Here is a 20,843-nt window from a genome sequence, read left to right on the forward strand (position 1 = left end):
TGGAGGTCTGGTGTAGAGGTCTGGTCTAGAGGTCTGGTGTAGAGGTCTGGTCTGGAGGTCTGGTGTAGAGGTCTGGTCTGAAGGTCTGGTGTAGAGGTCTGGTGTAGAGGTCAGTGGGGGGGTCTGGAGGCCCTGAGATCAGTCACAGAGCGGGTCCTCGGGTCCCACCAGGCTGTGGACTGAACCACTCTGTGCTCTCTGCAGTCAGAACACAACCAGAGTGACCCACAGTGTGAGGTAGCACTCATTAAGGGGGGCTCATTAATGATTCATCACGTTGATGAAGCCCTAGCTGACCCCAGCCTTAGCGTGATGCTGGGGTCAACTCCCGATGTGCCTGGGGAGTTCGACAACGTTCAACTGTAGACACACACACACAGACACACACACACACACACACACAAACAACTACTTGGAAGCCATTTGCAGCGAGTTGACTTGTGAGCGAGGTTGAAGTTCCAGAAGGTTCTGAGGGGAGGCCTGCTGCTCATTGACCTGCTTAGTCCCGCCCCCCCCCCCCTGCTGTTTGACAGACAGCTGTCTTCTGAGTAGTGCCGCACGGCGGAGGGTGAGTTTGATGCGGAGCCCTGTGCAGCACGGGGAGGAGGAGCTTAGGGAGCAGAGGAGGAGGAGCTTAGGGAACAGAGGAGGAGGAGCTTAGGAAGCAGAGGAGGAGGAGCTTAGGGAGCAGAGGAGGAGCTTAGGGAGCAGAGGAGGAGGAGCTTAGGGAGCAGAGGAGGAGGAGCTTAGGGAGCAGAGGAGGAGGAGCTTAGGGAGCAGAGGAGGAGGAGCTTAGGGAGCAGAGGAGGAGGAGCTTAGGGAGCAGAGGAGGAGCTTAGGGAGCAGAGGAGGAGGAGCTTAGGGAGCAGAGGAGGACAGAGGGGAGGGTGCGTGTCACGCAGGAGAGACAGACAGAAAACACACTCTGCATGTACTGTCTAGTGTCGCTACCACACGCACACACACACACACACACACATACACACACACACACACTCACAAACACACAGATACACACAAAGACATACACACACACACACACACACATACACACACACACTCACAAACACACTCTCACAAACACATACACACATATACACACACACACAACAACATACAGACACACACACACACTCTTTTTGAAATAACCCTTAATACTACTTCACAAACTAGACAATATTTATAAAACATTTATTTTACATTTTCTATGTTATCTTTTGTTCTTGTAAATGTTTCTAGTACAATAATAAAATCCTGCGTCTCACCTGCAACACCCTCAGGGGCCACCAGGGGCACCCTGGCCCACACCCCCCCCACCTTCTCCTAACGCACAATCAACAGCAACACCACAGTGTGGTGCTCTGGACGGAAAGTGTAACTTACAAAAATGAACGAGTCTGATTGGCTGAAAGAAGTGACATCACCTGGCACGGTCTCGGCCAATGAGAAGCAGAGTGTGTTTCTGTGACTTTGCTGCTCCACAGTCCGCCCCCGTGCTCCTCCTCCTCTGGCCCGCCGGCCCTCAACATCTTGGCCTGAGCCTCCGGGTTCAGGAGCCCCAGATCCGCTCCAGGGTTTGCCGGCCGCCATCTGGACGTGCTGACGGCCGGGCCCAGCGATGCGGCCAATGACAAGAGGAACCAGATGGCTGGGTGCCTGGGCGGGGCGGGAACATGACAGGATGTGACCTCTGACCTCTGAAAGCTGGCCCACCACCACCTCCACCACCACCACCACCACCACCTCCACCTCCACCACCACCACCGCCACCTCTACCACCACCACCTCTACCACCACCACCTCTACCTCACCTGCCACCACCACCTCTACCACCACCACCTCTACCACCACCACCTCTACCTCACCTGCCACCACCACCTCTACCACCACCACCACCACCGCCACCTCTACCACCACCACCTCTATCACCACCACCTCCACCTCACCCACCACCACCTCTACCACCACCTCCACCCCCACCACCTCGTCCTCCACCTCAACCACCACCACTTCCACCATCACCACCATCACCACCTCCACCTCACCCACCACCACATCCACCACCACCTCCACCACCACCTCCACCCCCACCACCACCACCTCATCCTCCACCTCAACCACCACCACTTCCACCTCCACCTCAACCACGACCACCACTGCCTCCACATGCACCTCCACCTCCTCTATCTCCACCACCACCACCACCACCTCCTCCACCTCTACCTCCTCTATCTCCACCACCACCACCTCCTCCTCCACCTCCTCCTCCACCTCTATCTCCACCACCACCACCACCTCCTCCTCCACCTCCTCCTCCACCTCTATCTCCACCACCACCACCATCTCCACCTCCACCACCTCTACCTCCTCTATCTCCACCACCACCACCACCTCCTCCTCCACCTCCTCCTTCACCTCCACCTCCTCCTCCACCTGCACCGTTAGATCCCAGCTGTTCACAGCTGCTTCCGTCTGACATTGGCCGTCTGTCCGCTGCCAACCTAGATGGACAGGTCAAAGGTCGAGTGTGTATGTATGAACATGTGTCCCTCCATCTGTCTCTCGGTCTGTGTGAGCCTGGGGGCGGCGCTTCGCCGGCCGTCTGGAAACAGGACCGTCCACGGGGCGAAGTCCCAGCGCCACTGCTCTAGAAAAGGGATGTGTTATTATGGGATGTGTCACCGGGAGACGGTTACTATGGAAACTAGACCTGGTCTCCGGCCTGATGGTTCAGCGGTTGTTAGAAAGAGGCAGGCTCTTGTTCGACAGAATCTGAGTCTTATGCGTCTTTTAGAAATGGCATTAGGGACTCTTTTTGAATTTGCGTTTCGGTGCCGCATTTTTTGGACGAGAAGTTCCCAAGGAAAAGACGTCGACGTTGAAGGTGTTTGGTGTTAATGCTGACGGCAGTTCAACCGACTCCCCTCCTCTCTCCGTTTGTCCCGTGGAACAGAGGTGAACTATCCAACGGCAGATCTGTGATCTCCCGTCTTACCTGCGGCACATACGGCAGAACATGAAGACATGAAGACATGAAGACATGAAGACATGAAGACATGAAGACATGAAGAACATGAAGGTCATTAAGAGAGCCGTCATGGATGGATGAACGGTTGAAAGAACAGGACGGAATGGAGGAATGAATGAGAAGAAATGAATGATTCAACCGGTGGATGAATCGATGGGGGGGGATGCAAAACCAAAAAGGAATGATGAATGGATGAGTGGAGGAGTTGATACGCCTGATGGATGCAACACCAATCCAAAGGTAACACACTCACAGTGAGGATATCGTCCACATCTGTAACTGGTATCGGGAGGCCGTTATGAACTGACTGGTCCCTGTGTGGGACCAATCAATCACGCCAACCGATCCAATAAGTGGCTGAACCGCTCGGCCATGGATCGCTCTGCCGGTCGATAGATAATAAAAAGCCCTCAGAGGTCACGCCTTCCCCCCCGAGGAAGGACAGGCTGTCGGGTGGAACCAGAGACGACCTCCCTGCCCTGGTGCCCATGGGCAAGGCAGCAGGGGTTCCACTCCTGGGGAGAGGCGCGCGTTGGCTTGAGTCCGTTCATGAACACACTGACCACAGATTACCCTGAGGCCAGCCATGCAGCGTCTATCTCATGTTGACATTTAGATTGAGGAAATGTAACAATTATAAGTAGTGATTAGCCGTTACAAGCCGTTTTGGAAATCTGCCCCTTATGACATCACAGGTGGGCGTGTCCACCTAGATGTGCGACGGACAGATGAGACACGTTTGCTGCAGTCCACCAGGTGGGCTGGTAGACTGATCTATCCAGCACACATCTAGGTGGACACGCCCACTTTCTGCCCCTTATGAAGTCATAAGGGGCAGATTTCCAAAACGGCTTGTAACGGCTGGTGGCATGTCATGGCACCTTTAAGTACATTAGTCAGAAGAAAGAAAGGAAAAGAAAGAACAATATATACCGTTCCCTGTATACAACAGAGATAGCTAGGATAAGACGCTACACAATGCTAAGTACTAAAGAGAGCTAGGATAAGACGCTACACAGGAGAGACGGGTGCCAGGACGTGCAACATACAATAAGTGCGTAAGAGGGGTGCGGCAGAGTCTTGAATCTTTTGCGGCAGGTGAGCGACCCTGCGGTCCGGATCTGTCAGGACCTGTCAGCCACATCCATACGTCCACACACACGGACACTAAACACTCACTCCTCAGGCGGCTTTGTCCTTTGCTTCACGGTTCAATAGCGATGCTCTGACAGGTTCAGAGACCGGTCGATTCCTGCTCCTCCCTCCAGGTTAACCCTTTAACCTCCCGGTCCGTCCTGCCTTCGAGGGAGGACGGACAAACGGACGGTTACTCTGCATTAATGCTAAATAAACAGTTAGAAACCACTTTACAACCGCAAAAAATTGATACGATATTAACATACGTCCTAAATGGACACCGCCCCCAACCGCCCGCTATAGATAACACTATGCCAATCTACGTACATCGTGCTCATCTATATATTTACATTTATATTGAGGGCATTAAGCAGACGCTTTTATCCAAAGCAATTTACAGTAAGTATAGACCGGTAGGAATAGGAAGTGTCATAGGAAGTCGGTACAGCAAGGAACATACAGTAATATATTCATCACTAAAAGTCTCATCATCTGTATGCTAAATGCTAATCTGTACACGTTTTCCTCATCTGCATATCGTATGCCAAACGATTTAAAGTGTACTTCCTATGCGCTGCACTATTTGATATTAACATATTAACAATTTATTATATTCAAAGCTTATCGCTATATGCTACACTAATCTAAGTTCATCCGCTCTGCTTGCTAACCAAGCTAGGTGGCGGCGCGTGCTAACCAAGCTAGGTCGCGGCGTGTGCTAACCGAGCTAGGTCGCGGTGCGTGCTAACCGAGCTAGGTGGGGGTGCGTGCTAACCGAGCTAGGTGGCACGTGCTAGCCGAGCTAGGTCGCGGCACGTGCTAACCGAGCTAGGTCGCGGTGCGTGCTAACCGAGCTAGGTGGCGGCGTGTGCTAGCCGAGCTAGGTGGCGGCGCGTGCTAGCCGAGCTAGGTCACGGCGCGTGCTAACCGAGCTTGGTGGCGGCGCGTGCTAACCGAGCTAGGTCGCGGCGCGTGCTAACGGAGCTAGGTCACGGTGCGTGCTAACCGAGCTAGGTGGCGGCGCGTTCTAACGGAGCTAGGTCGCGGCGCGTGCTAGCCGAGCTAGGTGGCGGCGCGTTCCCGTGTCAGGGAGATTTATCTCCGCCCTTTTGTTTTTCACGAGCCTCTCCCGCCCCTCGCCATCCATCACGTCCGGGTGACATTCAGGGGCAGCGGCGAGGCGCGCCGGGGCCGCCGCCGCCACCTGCCCGCCCCACGCCGTCGCCTTTAATCAGCACTGCCAATAAATCCGCCGTCGGGGGGGGGTGGTCACCGTGGCAACACTCCCGGAGACCTCACCAGGCGATATCGGAGCGGTTACGGTCGCAGTGTCCTGTCCTCAACCCCCCCGGACGGAACCTTCCGGAGGTTCTATAGTGTCGCCGTGGTTACAGTGATGACTTCAAAGCCTATAGGGCTACACGTCGGGATGGAATCATCTGGTCCGAGGCAGTGGAGGCGGTGGCACTGCGAGGGTTGGCGGTTTGAATCCCACTAGGGGTCGTCACTGTGTACTATGGCTGTCTGGAGGCTCTGAGGATTGGGAGGAACACAAACTGGATGTTATCGACACTATCTTAAGGTCACGAGAGAACCTTTTCAGGGTCAGAACCCCTTTGTGGTTCTGCTTGGTTCTAGTCTGAAGAACGTCTGAAAGGTTCTGCCAAGACTTTCAACACACACACACACACACACACACAGGTATATTATTATTATTATTATTACCTTTTTAAGGTATAATTCTCAAAGACCAGAAGGATGGCTCAATGTACAGAAAGGTCCCATGAAAGAAAGAAGAAAGCATTAAAAAATGTACTTGAAAGTAAAGCAACACTTACTTTCCACAGTAACTGGTTACGTTTATAATTTGTAACTGAGTAACACAATTAGTTACTTTTTGGAAGAAACACACACACACACACACACCCACACACACACACAAAGTGTGTATGTGTATACACTGTATACACATACACACTGTATGTTGGGGGAGGTATTACAGAGGTATACAATAGTAGATTTATCGTAGATTTAAGGAATTTCATTTTTCATTGAGGAAAAACAGCATTATCAAAGTCTGCAGAATCCTAATTTGACAACCTTTTGATAAATGTCACATAAATCAGCTAATACAAGTCCCATTATTAAACTTAAACGCTTCTCACTTGAAGCGCTCGGTCGTTAAAACGTCGTTAATTACAGCCAGCGGCTGAATGAGACGCTGTAATCGCCCCAGCTGTTCCAAACCACCGGTTTCCCTCACAACAAGGAGGTGGCGGCGGTGGTGCTGGTGGTGGTGGCGGTGGTGGTGGTGGTGGTGGTGGTGGCAGCGGTGGCGGTGGTGGTGGTGCTGGTGGTGGTGGTGGTGGTGGTGCTGGTGGCGGCGGTGGTGGAGGTGGTGGAGGTGGTGGTGGTGGTGGTGGAGGTGGCGGTGGTGGTGCTGGTGCTGGTGGTGGTTGTGGCGGCGGTGGTGGTGGTGCTGGTGGTGCTGGTGATGGTGGTGGTGGAGGTGGTGGTGGCGGTGGTAGAGGTGGTGGTGGTGGTGGTGGCAGCGGTGGCGGTGGTGGTGGTGCTGGTGGTGGTGGTGCTGGTGGTGGTGGTGCTGGTGGCGGCGGTGGTGGCGGTGGTGGAGGTGGTGGTGGTGGTGGAGGTGGTGGTGGTGGTGGTGGTGGTGGTGGTGCTGGTGATGGTGGTGGTGGTGGGGATAGAAGGGTACCAGCTCACGAGGTCGTAGAGTCCATCTCGCAGATGAGGTCATAGGTCAGATCAACTGTTGATTCAGATTCAACCTGGTGTTCATTAGTGAGACGTAAACAGCGACACAACAGACAACACACATCTCTGTGTCCCGTCTCAGCTGCTGTGTAACGACCTCGCATTGAGCTGATATCCCGATCGACAAACTCCTGCTGGAGTAGAGAGAGAGCAGGCTCCTATTGGCCAGGAGGGGCTGAGGGGATGTCTGCTGAAGGAATCTGCCTGGTGCTCTAAAAGTCAAACGAACAGCAGTCAAACCTCTCTCCAATCAATGATCTCAGCAAGTGTTTCTGTAAAAGCAGTGTGTGGAATTCAATGGCCTGGGCAGAAACACAGCCGAATATTTATAAGTACCTTTCCATCAGTGCAACCGGAGCGTCATCAGCCCATGCCGCTCCTTAATGTCGATTACATTCGAAGGACGGCTGGGCAGACGGCGACCGAAACACGCCCGTCACTCGGCCCATTGTTCTCCGTCGTGTTCATCAGCTCTTTGTCTGCAGCCACTCAGCCGTCCAGACTGATTAAAACCGGTCTATTCCTGTCCTGCTGGAAGACGCTGTGCCTCCTCTCCCGAGCCGCCTCGCCGGTCCGTCCCTGCGGTCCGCGTCCCGCTCCACCTTCATCCGCCTAAAAGGTTCAAATCCCTCGTTAGCCACACCTGTTGTTCCAGGGCCCTGATCGTCCCAGAGTCTTTTTAATAACATTAGCGGCTGCTTTGAGTGTTGTTCTGTGTTCGCCGGGTCGTTAGCAGGCGGTTTGCGGGTGTTTAATACGCTAAAAAGATCAGAGCTGAGCGAACTCTCCATCGTAATGGGATTGCTTGTGATTGTTCGCTTTATGATGATTTATATTCTTCCGTTCAAGCTGTGTCTCCGTTGGGCTGGAGGCCTCAGACTCTGGCCTTGTGCTGCGTCTCTCAGCGGGTTGAAGGCGGCGGTGAGGCCGCAGTGCAGAGAGACGCGTGTTCGCCGTCTCAGCAGACTCGAGAGACGCAGCCGAGGCTGTCCACACTCTCTCCCGAGGCGGAGAACGCCACGGCCGTTTAAGATTGACAAGAGGCGGGTTTTGTCTCGGTCTAGACCAAGGGACTTTGGGAAAGGTGGTCACTGGTCAAGTCACGTCTTTAGCTCTGACAGCGGTGGAGATCGAACACAAAGCAAGCGTGCAGCGTATGCTAATGTCTCTGAATGCTAATGTCTTTGAATATAAATTCAAACTGTATGGAATAAAACTAGAGCAGGAGATGGCAAACACACAGCAAGCGAGCTAGGAAGCAGTCGGCAAATGTTGAACTTGGACGGGTATCCCGTCGGTTTCTAAAAATGTTTGACTGTCACAGGAGTGGGTTAGCAAACATTTAAACAACGCACACAGACTCCTCCAGATGGCCTTTAATATTTAATAAGGATTGGGGCGTATCAGCAAACCCCAGCCGTGGATATAAATGTCACCGGAGAAGCAAGGAGGGAGCTCAGAGCGTCGTTCAGGGTCTGTAGCCTTTAGCTTCGGTTTAGCGGCAAGTGTCCCTTTTTCTGTTACCTTCAGATACAGTCCGATACTTTGTTTAAGTCTGTACATTATATGTACATAAGAGCCACTGCATTCAGAAGTAAAAGGCCCCTTATTTACTACATTAGTGGTGTATGACATTTTTACCCACCCACCTTTTTCGAGCTCATGTTGTGATGTCACAAATCGAGCCTCATATTGACCAATGGCATCACATCCTGCCATCTTGAGATACACACACTGCTAACTAGCTACTTGCTAGCTACTACCACTGACTGTATTGCCGTGGCGGGTTCGCTATTGGTGGGTTTCATCTTTGTCTTTATTGCTAAATTGTGCTGAATTAGCAAGAGCCAACTTTCCCCCAATATTAGCCAAAGGACGCGAAGTGAACATCGAAGTGCGTGACTGCATTGGTATGTGCGTGTGTGTGTGTGTGTGTGTGTGTGTGTGTGTGTGCATGCGGGTTGAAGTGCACGGCCACTGCAAGGCAGGCTGTGTGAGTATCCAGTTTAGCCTTAGGTAGATTCTAATTTGCGTCATCATTGATCTTTGCCCGCCCACGAGGATGGAGAGAGACTGTTAATTTCCGTGGTTACCGAGTCAGGCCACGTTTTGAAGAGGCTGTGTTCTGATCCCGGTGTGTAGCTCCGGGGCAAAGCCCAACACCTCCCTGGTCCAGGTGGACACAGCTGAACCCAACGTGTCACATTTAGCCTGTCGCTTAAAATAACCTGAACAGAGCAAAAATAAAAATGTATTTAAAAGTAAAAATAAAAATATGTAAAAATAAGTAGCAGAATCAATAGATCACAATAATAAATGATAATGATAATAATAATAAATCGATCAATGAAATAAATTAAATTTAAATAAACTAAATAATGATAAGCAGAGAAAAAAAAGTCACTCACAAATCAGGGTAATCAATACTGCTGAGAAATAATTCATTAAAAATAATCAAAAGACTCATAATTCTGGCTTCTGGTTTCACGGTCTCTCTCTGCGTCTCCCTCATCAGCCTCCCCCTCCCCCCCCCCCCCCTCCCCCCCACTCTCCCCCGCTCTCCAACTGACAGCAGCATAAGGCGGCCATGTTTGCTCTGACAGCTAACACTAGCCGTCACTAGCCGCCGCCTCCACTAGCCGCGCACTTTAGCACAGAAACATGATAACATGAAATCAAGGCGATCTATTATTCACTAAATCTATTTAAAGGCACACTGTGTAGTGTTTTAAGTAATTTATTACCTCAAATCAACGTCTTCATTCATAAATAAGTCTGCATTGGTGTAAAATTATCTCCAACAATCTCACTTATCCTCCTGAGCGAAGAATCACTTATCTGTATTTACATTGGACGGGCGAGCTCTACGGAGGCTTCAATGTCCTTCCGGTCTATAAAAAACGATGAACTGCCGAGAGGGACAAAAAGCACTATCCTATCAAGATCTTCTCTTGTAGCTGCCGGGCGTCTTTGTCGTCGTGGTTGTGACTCTCGTTCTCCTCCTCTTCCTCCTCGTCCTCCTCGCCTAGCTCCCACCGATCCACCGATCTCTGTCCTCTCCCTCTTCCTCTCCCTACTGGTGTTGAATCGCCTGATGATGATCTCTGACAATGCACGGACATCGAAAAATAAACAGATAAAGAATGTTTTATTACTAATTAGCACATAGTTCATGCGTTGTAGTAGAGCAATAAACTCTAGCCTACTACCAAAAAAAAAAAAAATTGTTGTGTATCAAGTGTCGCTATACTGCGACAGTATTGTTACCAATAAAAAACGATATAAACATGAGAACATAATTCGCTATCTTGCTCGAGGAGTAATTACTCATACATGCTCACACTAATGAGTTAATGCAGTTTGAAGTTTGTTTGAAATAACGTACCTCATCACCCAAAACAAAACTTGATGAAGTGGTGTTTGAAGACATGTTGTTGTCATAGCTTCTTGAATCTTGACACATGCCGCCTGCCGTAGTTCCAACAGGTTGCAACGCACATTTGAAAACGCAAGGCGCTAGAGAGCATATTCGTTTGAATGCGAAATAAAAAGTAACCACTAGATGGGAGAAAAAATTACACAGTGTACCTTTAAGTCAAAGCCAAAGTGTTTTGTTTTTTTCATATTAAAGTTGAACATACTCATTCTGATAAAGGGGGATCCCTTTTGACCTGACAAGCGGCCAATACGTAGAAGGCATAAGCAAGGAGAAAAACTATTATAAGAGTCACCAATGGGGCAAAAAATAGTCATTTTATAAAAATAAAACACAGTTCCATAGAATTTATAATGTGGAATATAATACATGTATCCTAGTGGTTAGACAAAGGGAGATAAGTCTAGATGGAGTAGATATTAAAATTACTTCAAACTTAATTTATGCAGCCCTTTTCGTGTAACACGGCAACACAAACTGCTTAACAAATGAAACAACACAACAAGAACAACAAATACGTTTTGAAAATAAGAACAAAAATCTGAATCAAAGACATTTGAGCAGTGAGTTCTCTGCATCGCCGCTCTGGGAGATCCTGGGTTGATTCCCTCAGTGGTCGTCGCTAGTCGAGGCGGTACCGGTGGATGATTTCCCACTCGCCGGCAGAGGAAGCTACCTGGGGTGTGAAATAGAGTTTGCGGCTCAGTTATGCTAATGCTTCAATCCAGATCAATGGTTTATTCCCTAGCTGCGTGTGTAGCCTTTAGCCTCCAGCTAGCTCCTTATCGTGAACATGGTGTTCACAGCAGAGCCAGGAATAGAACTGATCAATAACACCGACATATCAACCCCTGCATTCTGGGGGAGTCTAGGAGGTGTAGCTTGGCTGTGTTGTTTGTGGTGGCGCACAAACACAAACACATTTGATTTCTTGCTGCGCACAAATACACATGATCACACTGTACACGGTTTGGCTGAGAGGGACAGTCTAGTCTAGTTTTATGCTCTTTATCTTGAACATGCCCTGAGACTACTGGTTCTAATAATAGAGCGTTCCCAGCCCCCCCCGATCGTCCCATATTGGTCGGAGCGGCTTCCCCTGGCCCCCCTCGGATCGCTCGACTGCGGGGTCTGATTAAAGTCCTCTAAACGAGGGTCTGGACCCCCCCCCCAGGATCCCAGCCGCTCAGAATAAACCTGATAAGAACCACGAGTGTCAGACTTTCGGAGAAAATGTCCTTCACACCGTTTAGTTGTTTAAAACACGTGTTTTCTCGTCTTCCTTCCGGCGTCTCCATGGATCCCATCGCCACGGGAACGGGCTCTCGGCATTCCGTCATTAGCGCCCTGCGAGTGACCTTGAGTGGATCACGTCTGCGTGATCCGGAAGAAGGACGCGCGGCAATGACAATGTCCGACCGACGACATGTTGACAAGGTGAACGCCAGTTTCCCGCGTCGCGCCGGCGCGTTCACCCTGTCAACGTGTCTCCGGTGGGTTCCGCCGCTGTCCTTGGTGTGGTTAGTTCACGTCCAAACAGCGAGGTCAACCTTTCAACCTGAGACGGAATCACTTCACGAGCGTCCGCCGTTAACGCACACGCAGCGCGTCGCTTTCTCACGGCACACCGAGAACGTTACCGATCTACACTGCTTCACGGCCTCACCTGCCTGGCTGCTCAACGCACGGACATACAGCGTGTGTGTGTGTGTGTGTGTGTGTGTGTGTGTGTGTGTGTGTGTGTGTGTGTTGCCCTCTGGGGGGCTAGGGTCAGGGGGGGGTGTCATAAATATGCGGCCTGTTGAGCCCTTTGAGACTGTACCTGTGAGTAAGGGCTGTACAAATACAATTGAATGATACAAACGTGTCCAGTACGCGTGGTTTAGTGGTTTCGTTTAGTAGAGGGGCATGGCTCTCAGTAGCCAATCAGAGACAGGTGAGTTACTGGCAGGTGTCAATCACAAATGAAATGTCTTCTGTCCGAAAACCAATTGTGATGTGGGAGTCGGAGAGAGAAGAGAGTGTTTCAGATCATTTCCGGTACTCGTGATAAAAGTGTGCTGTTCTCACACCTTGTTTCATTTTTAGCAGCTGATACTGTCACTGTTGTCACAAGTTTAGTGCTGGAACACCTCCGAAACACATCCATCTAGTTAACACTCCTATAGCCCATCTATACATAGCCAGGTGTGTGTGTGTGTGTGTGTGTGTGTGTGTGTGTTGTAAGCAACAAACCAACTCATTGATTTATGCGGGAGAGAATGGCAGAAAACCATTATATTCATCGTGATAGAAATATCCGTATGTGCGTACATGCACATGCAAGGTATTAATATGCATATACTGTATATACGTACACACACTGACCCCCAAACAAGAATGAACAAGAAAACAGACGCCCACGCCACATACTGGGAGGTGTGACTCATTGGTCCATTTAAGATCCGCTCGTGTGTGTTTGTCAGGCAGCCTTCGTCAGAGAAGCGTTTGCTATTTTTTACATCCAGTTATCTTCTCTCCCTCCTCTTCTAAGCGTGCTTCATTGCATTTCCAATGAGACTCATTTCCCAGATGAATGCGTTTCCCCGATAGCAGTGCGATCCACGCAGGACTCTCTGTGTGAATGTCTGCGTTCGTGGCTGATGCCCACAGCGGAAACAGAATCTCAAAACTGTGTTGGTGTCACCGGCGTGACAGGAAGTCACTCGACGAGACAGGAAGTAAAAGACAGAACAGGAAGACACCCGACGGGACAGGAAGTCACCCGACGAGACAGGAAGTCAAAGACAGAGCAGGAAGACACCCGACGGGACAGGAAGTCACAGACGGGACAGGAAGTCATCTCAGGCGTGCCTCAAACGTTAAGGTTAAAATCACCACAACATTTAGAATCATAAAGTCGTTCTGTACACTTACTGCATCAAAACATCTGTTTATTAGTTATTATTTTTCTAATATTCATCGTAGTTATTTTTAGTATTGTGTTTAACCTAAATCCACTTCCTTTACAGCTCAACTCTTTGAGTTGTGATGGCAAGCTGTGGAGAGGGGCGGGGTCCTCTTTCAACCAATAATACGATGTTATGTTTCCCCCACAGACACAGCGGCGCCGTGGGGACGGTCGACACCAGGTCCAGCACACATCTCATAGAGCTCCTTAAAATCATTTTAATACGCTTTGAGGCTGGTGGGAATTAGCATGCATGGCTACATCAGAATGGAATTTGATGGGATTAGATTGGAACAAAACTGAACTTAATATCTACTTTATTTAATTAAATATTTGGCTGGTTGAGATAACACATCATGAGTTTCTCATTTATACTTTCTATTTTAATTACAAACCTAAATGAAACTTCACTTTATCACTTGTGCTTAATAAAATAGCACAGGTGCTTTCTACCAGTCGATTTATTTTTCGGTGAACATTTTCCAAATGCAATCAAAGTAATTAGAGCGGCGAGCGGCAAGCACACCCCGATGGAGCTAACAAAGCTAATGAGGCCGCTAACGCTCTGCTCACCACCGCAGGAAGTGAGGACGAGTCCTCCTCCTGTCTCAGAGCTCAAAGGTCAGAGGTCGTATCTTAATGGTGTCTGGCTCCTGGTGATCTCTCTCTAGAGGGACACATGGGCTGTTTCCCAAAACTAAATTGTTATTGGTGACAGTGGTTTGTTTAAACACCAGCTACGTACATATTAAAACAAATCAATCCATGCAAAATATAGCATCACGTTGCAAAAACGTTTGAAACAAATCGCACAGGTCTTTACTTAATCTATAAAAAGCAATACGGCACAAAATAATTCTTAAAACATTCAAATAACTTCACTTGTAAAGCAATGTGTATTGCTTTCCATCCGCAATTTTTAAATACCCGGCGCAGCATGTGAGCTCAAAAGATTGTGGGGATTTTGGCTCGTTGAGAATCCAGCGATGCATCCTTGAAAAATCTTGGAATTCTCAAAAAAAAAAGGACGCAAAAAGGGCACGAATTTCCGAGTGTTCTCAACATTGGAACAGTGCTTGTCGGCGTTCTATGACATAGCGTCCTTAAAAGGGCGGCCATTGAGCATGCTTCCTTCACATTTGGAAACAGCCCTGATCTGCAGGTTGATCTCAGAGTCTTCAGAGATCTGGTGGAGTTTGAGGAGGACATGAGGAGGAGAGGGGAAGAGAAGGAGCACCAGGAGAGGAGGATAGGAGAAGAGGGAAGGAAAGGAGGAGAGGAGAAGAGAGGGAGCGCCAGGAGAGGAGAAAAGAGGAGGGAGATGAGGAGAGAGGGAGCCCTAGGAGATGAGGGGAAGACAGGGAGTGCCAGGAGAGGAGAAGAGAGGAGGAAAGGAGATGAGGAGAGGAGAGGGTACAGCAGGAGTCGAGGAGAGGAGATGAGGAGAGGAGATGAGAGTATATATGGCGTGGAGATGAGAAGAGGAGAAATGGCGAGATGATATAGAGAGGAGATACGGCAAGGAGATGAGGATAGAAGGAGAGGAGAGGCGATACAGCGAGGAGAGAGGAGTGTTTGACAGGCGGGTCTCCCCTCCATCAGGCCGTCTCCCAGGTGGGCGCCCCCAGGTCCGTGTCGTCTGGCTATTGAAGGCAGAGCTCCTCCCCCGACAGTGGTTTAAAATGCTTCCTGGTAACACGCCCTGAGGCCCCAACATGGCCGCCCAGCGCCCTGGGGCCCCGACATGGCCGCCCAGCGCCCTGGGGCCCCGACATGGCCGCCCAGCGCCCTGGGGCCCCAACATGGCCGCCCAGCGCCCTGGGGCCCCGACATGGCCGCCCAGCGCCCTGGGGCCCCAACATGGCCGCCCAGCGCCCTGGGGCCCCGACATGGCCGCCCAGCGCCCTGGGGCCCCGACATGGCCGCCCAGCGCCCTGGGGCCCCGACATGGCCGCCCAGCGCCCTGGGGCCCCAACATGGCCGCCCAGCGCCCTGGTTCGGCCCCCAGGATGTCGGACTGAGAGGTCTGGTCTGAGCGGAGGTTATCTGGGGTCAGGGGCCGGCTGGTAGGAGGAGAACCAGGAAAGATGCCTTGGAACCCCCATTTTCTACTGGTGGATACTGGGAGCTGCCCAGTACAGCCAGTCTCCTACTGGTACATACTGGGATAAGTCAACTTCTCCATCTTTAACCCAATACTTAACCTTAACTACTCCCAATGCATTGTGGGAGTAACCACCTAGTTCCTGCCAGTTGGGGATATCCCACATAATGTCAGCGGCCCACCGTCCACACGACCCATTATAGTACCCCCCCAACGCCAGCCAGAGGTCAAAGGTCAGACCGCCTTCCTGTTGTACCCCCCCAACGCCAGCCAGAGGTCAAAGGTCAAACCCTCTTCCTGCTGTACCCCCCCAACGCCAGCCAGAGGTCAAAGGTCATTACCTTCGATGTCTTCAACATCTCAGCTGCTGCTGGATGTCTGGAGGGGTCCGCTGGGGTGTACCACCACACACACACACACACACACACACACACACACACACACACACACACACACACACACACACACACACACACACACACACACACACACACTCCCCAGTGTGTGATGGCTGTGAACTAGTGTGACACCAGTGTGATCCCTATTTAACAGATTTAGCCTCTGGTCCAATCCCCTCCCTCGTTTCACACTTGAATGCTCCATTTAGGCCCGACCAATAGGATGACAGTACAGATCTTGACCTCTGAGTGTTCCACAGTACAGCTCTGTGCGGGCTGTGGATATTTATTCATCTGCTATTTAAATTCTGAACGGTATTTCATTCAGGGTACACACAACTCTGAAATCTGTGACTTTGTTGACTTTTCTGGCGGTTTATATCATTATAAACATATCACATAATTCATGGATATATGCAAACTTTGTGGCCAGATGCCACACACACACACACACCCACACGCACACGCACGCACACACGACACGCACACGCACACACGCACACACACAAACCCACACAACCTGGCTCAAGGGTGTGCAGCAAAAGAGGGAGGCCACGAAAGACTCGGAGTACATGCATGACGTGTAATAAAGGAAATGTGCTACAACCAAACACAACTTATACAAAATGTCCATCTGAACGCCAGGGAGCGTGAGCCAATCAGGCAGGGCTGCTTCATAGGCTCCGCCCACCAGCGCCCTGCACAGATTACACAAAGCAGCAACAACAAAGACAACCCTGTGGCCGTGACAACACACACACATATATTATGCATATATAGTAAACACACACACACACACAATTACTACTCACCGCCCCTCCGTCCAGACTAAAGAGCGGGGCTGATCGGGCTTGTTCAGCCGTTGGCCCCAGACTGTGGCCCCAACTCCCTCTTCATGTTAGGCTAGCCCCTTCAGTGGCCGTTTCAAATCCCTCCGAAAAACTCATTTATTTTCTCTTGCATTTAACTGCGTATAAGTTTTATTATTATCTGTGTCCTTTTTTGATCTTTGAATAGTTTTTGATATTTGTGTTTTTATAACTAGATAGTTGATTTGGTCAACTGTTGTTTTAAAGGGCTCTAAAAATAAACTTTACTTGACTTGACACACATTTCAGGTCAATTGTGATATGCTGCTCACATTCAAAAGTTCAAAAGATAATCCTTCTATTAGTGTCTTCATATTTCATTAATACACAGGATCAGATGTTATAATCCCTTGTGCCAAAATCCAAGGAAAACATATTCAGAAGCCCCTGCACAAACCAACCTTATAAGCACGCTGGCCACTAAGCTACCAACCAAAGGTGAAAAACACGAGACAAATGGCCCAACTAACAGCAGTAAATACAGCAGTATTCAGTAAGCAGAATATCATTGGGGTTATCAAGTGGGCACCCTCTTTCACAGATGTTTCGTTAAGATAAACGATAAGATACATTTAGATTATATATATATATATATATGTATATATTACAAGACCTCTTTACATATCCAAATCTGTGTTTATACTAGGCAGGAGATTGTTTTCCCTGTCGTCTGTTTCTCTGAGTGATTCTGCTCTTGCTGCCTGTTTCTCTGAGTGAGAGTTGAGTTGTCAAACATTGTCAAACAGTGAGGACCTGGGGCCCGCTCACACAGGCTGGGTTTGCCAACGGTACAAACTATCCCTCTGGAGAAGGGTTCTTAGATGGAAGCAGCACGCTTCTTGTATTTTATCATAATATCACCCGTTTTACAACTTTATTAGTCGTTCTTTTTGTTGAACGGTGACTGCAGTATAATATAGATAATATATAGAGTCGCTCCACTAATAGAGTCGCTCCACTAGAAGCTTACACAGGTTGCCAGAGTGATACCGAACGAAAACAAGCTCAATTATTCTGCTCGATGGCAAGTGACGACCCCTACACTGTAGGTTGACCGGCAGATGCACCCTTGGCCTCACATTCACCTGTTCATTCTCAGTCACATGTCCATCCACACATTTGCCTATTCACACACATTCACTCATTCACACACACACGCATGCGCATACATACACTGTACACACACACACATATCCATGTATAGTACAGACATTAGGAGGTCAATGTGTGAGACCCTGATGATATGGCTTCTCAGTACACCGCTGCATGTGGTCCTTCTTCCTCCTAGGCTGTCTGCCTCCTCTTCCAAAGGCAGCTCCAGCATGTGGCCGCTTCTCCGCAGCGTTCTGCTCACGCAGCACAACGAGGCGGCGGCTCTGCAGGGGGTGTGGAACCTGGTACCGTCTCAGTCCATCCAACTGGCTTGCTGCGGCACGCTGCGTTTGGGCGCCATTTGTTTCATATCTGGCAACCTCGGAGTCATATCACACAAGCCAAAAAAAACAAAAACCACCAACACGGGACAGAGACGTCCAGCGCAGAACACACAGGCCGTAGCGTTGTCGTCGGAGACGCCTGCATGTAGACTAGGTTCGTTCAGTTCGTTAAGTCATATGGTTTGTTGTGTCATCTGGCAGGGAATCTCAGGTGTCTGGCCTCTTTTCTTTTAAATATGAGGTACACCGCAAATGGAGCCTTTTAAAACACCAGAAGGTCTCAGACGGTGACAGTGCTCAGGAAAACAGCTAATTTCTGTAGCATTAGCCTACGACGCCGCTCGAGCATTACACGTGTGTGGTTTTAAGAAGTATAGCCCAAGCTGCCTCAACCACCATGAGAACGTTTTAGACTCAATCAATATAAAGTCGAGGGGAGACGAAGCTCTGTTTGTTTGTATCTTTTATTTACGTGACCATATTTTTGTTTTATGTTTAAAAAAAAAGAATCAGTTCTCTTGTTTTGGGAGTCAGTTCTCGTCGTTCACCTTCGTGATTCGTTTGTTCTGACCGAATCGTTCGCGAATCGCCCATGCCTAATGTGGACTGATGTTTCCTTCATCTCTTGACGACATCACCCGGTCACCCCGTGGTTCAGTACGGGACACGTGTGACACAAAGCGCCTCTCAGGGTCCCTGGAAGACGTCACAAGACAGCAGCATGGGTGAAGCCGGTCCTGCCCACGTGCCTTTGAACGGTCTCTGCATCCCAGCCTTCAGTGCGAGGTTCCCCGCAGACCTTCAATGGAAGAAGGCGTGCACACAAGGCGTGCGCTCTCTGTCTTCCTCCGTCTTCTCCGGCGAGAGACCCGCTCCGTGTAGGACGTTCACCGTCTCTTTGAGAGGATCGTCCCATGAGCCAGACGTCTGACTGCGCCGCTGTCTCTCGCTTTGTACCCATGCATGCTGGGGTGTGTGTGGAGAGGACGGCTGGTTGAAGCAGCCTCACCCGGCCCCCGAGTCAGACTGACTGGACTGTGGGCGCTGGTTGAGGCTGCACACACCTGTTGCACACGGAGCACCTGGCCGTGTTTCATGACCTACAAACCTGATTCAGCACCGTCGCCCTGCGCCCCTGTTCTGGAGGAGCCCAGCAAACAACCACCAAGGAAGAGATCGGTTCCAGGCACACCTAGTGTGTGTGTGAGTGTGTGTGTGTGTATGTGTGTGTGTATGTGTGTGTGTATGTGTATGTGTATGTGTATGTGTATGTGTATGTGTATGTGTATGTGTATGTGTGTAAGTGTGCGTGTGGGTGTGTGTGTATGTGTGTGTGCGTGTGTGTGTGTGTGTGTGTACGCACGCCCATAGGTCCTCACTTCCTTCTCAGACTTTCTGTTGAAACAGCAAATGGGATGGCGGCTGGAGTGACGTGGTGTCAAGGGCCCCACGCCGAGGGCCCCACGCTGAGGGCCCCACGCTGAGGGCCCCATGCTGAGGGCCCCACACTGAGGGCTCCACGGTGAGGGTCCCACGCCGACGGCCCCACGCTGAGGGCCCCACGGTGAGGGTCCCACGGTGAGGGCCCCACGCTGAGGGGCCCACGGTGAGGGCCCCACACTGAGGGCCCCACGGTAAGGGCCCCACACTGAGGGCCCCACACTGAGGGCCCCACAGTGAGGGCCTCACGCTGTAGCGTCTTATCCTAGCTCTCTTTAGCACGTAGCATTGTGTAGCATCTTATCCTAGCTATCTCTGTTGTATACAGGGAACGGGTTAACCTAGTGCTGGTTAGTGCTCGGCACTTGGTTCTATGAACATCCTTACTGCACCGACAGAGATACATTGTTGGTGTCTCTTTCTTCTGACAAATGTACTTATTTTAAGTCGCTTTGGATAAAAGGATCTGCTCAATGCCCTGAATGTTAATGTTAATGTAGATGTAAACGTAAATGTTAAAGTTAATGTTAATGTTAATGTAAATGTGAACGTTTACAGGACCCTCATCCAGCCGCTGATTAGTGTCTCTGACAATGCTCGGTATCTGAGGACGTCTCTTGGCAGCGCTGGGCTGAAGGCGTCCAATTACTCCGTCAGAGAGAGACGTCAAAACGATTTTAATTGGTGACAATTTAGTTCTAAGAGAAGGAGGAACAAGTTAAAAAGTGAAACTAGTTGTTAATAAGGTGATATAAGAGATATAAAGAGAGAGGCGTAGCGGGGTGAAACGACGGGGCTGTCTGGTTCGTTTTGTTAAATACAAGGCAGGTGAATTGAATCTTACACGGAAGGAAGGCGTTTTCAGACCTGGAGCACGAGTCTGGTTTATAGTTTTATAGTAGAGTATAGAGTTCGCAGCCAATAAAGAAATCCATCCTAATGTTACAAGCAAACGCAAGCACTCAGTATCGTCACCTTTCCTCCGCCATGGCTCGGGTTTGTTTACATTTGAAGACCCAAAGAACCATATTGGTGACCGCTGGAGTCATTGACGACCGGAATAACTTCTTGCGCTACAAAGTGTAGAAGACAGACCTGTCTTCTTCTGTGAAGGTTCATCTATGACCCGGTCGGCTCGGCTCGGAAGCTGTAGAAGAAACTGCAATTGCTGCTGTTGAAAAAAAAGCCCAGGAGGTATGAAGGAATCAAGGAAAGAGGAAGGAAGCAAGGGAAGTAGGTAGTGAGATATAGGGAATGAGTGAAGACGATA

The sequence above is a fragment of the Micromesistius poutassou genome, assembly GCF_964030765.1.
Source record: "Micromesistius poutassou genome assembly, chromosome: 16".
Classification (NCBI taxonomy): domain Eukaryota; kingdom Metazoa; phylum Chordata; class Actinopteri; order Gadiformes; family Gadidae; genus Micromesistius; species Micromesistius poutassou.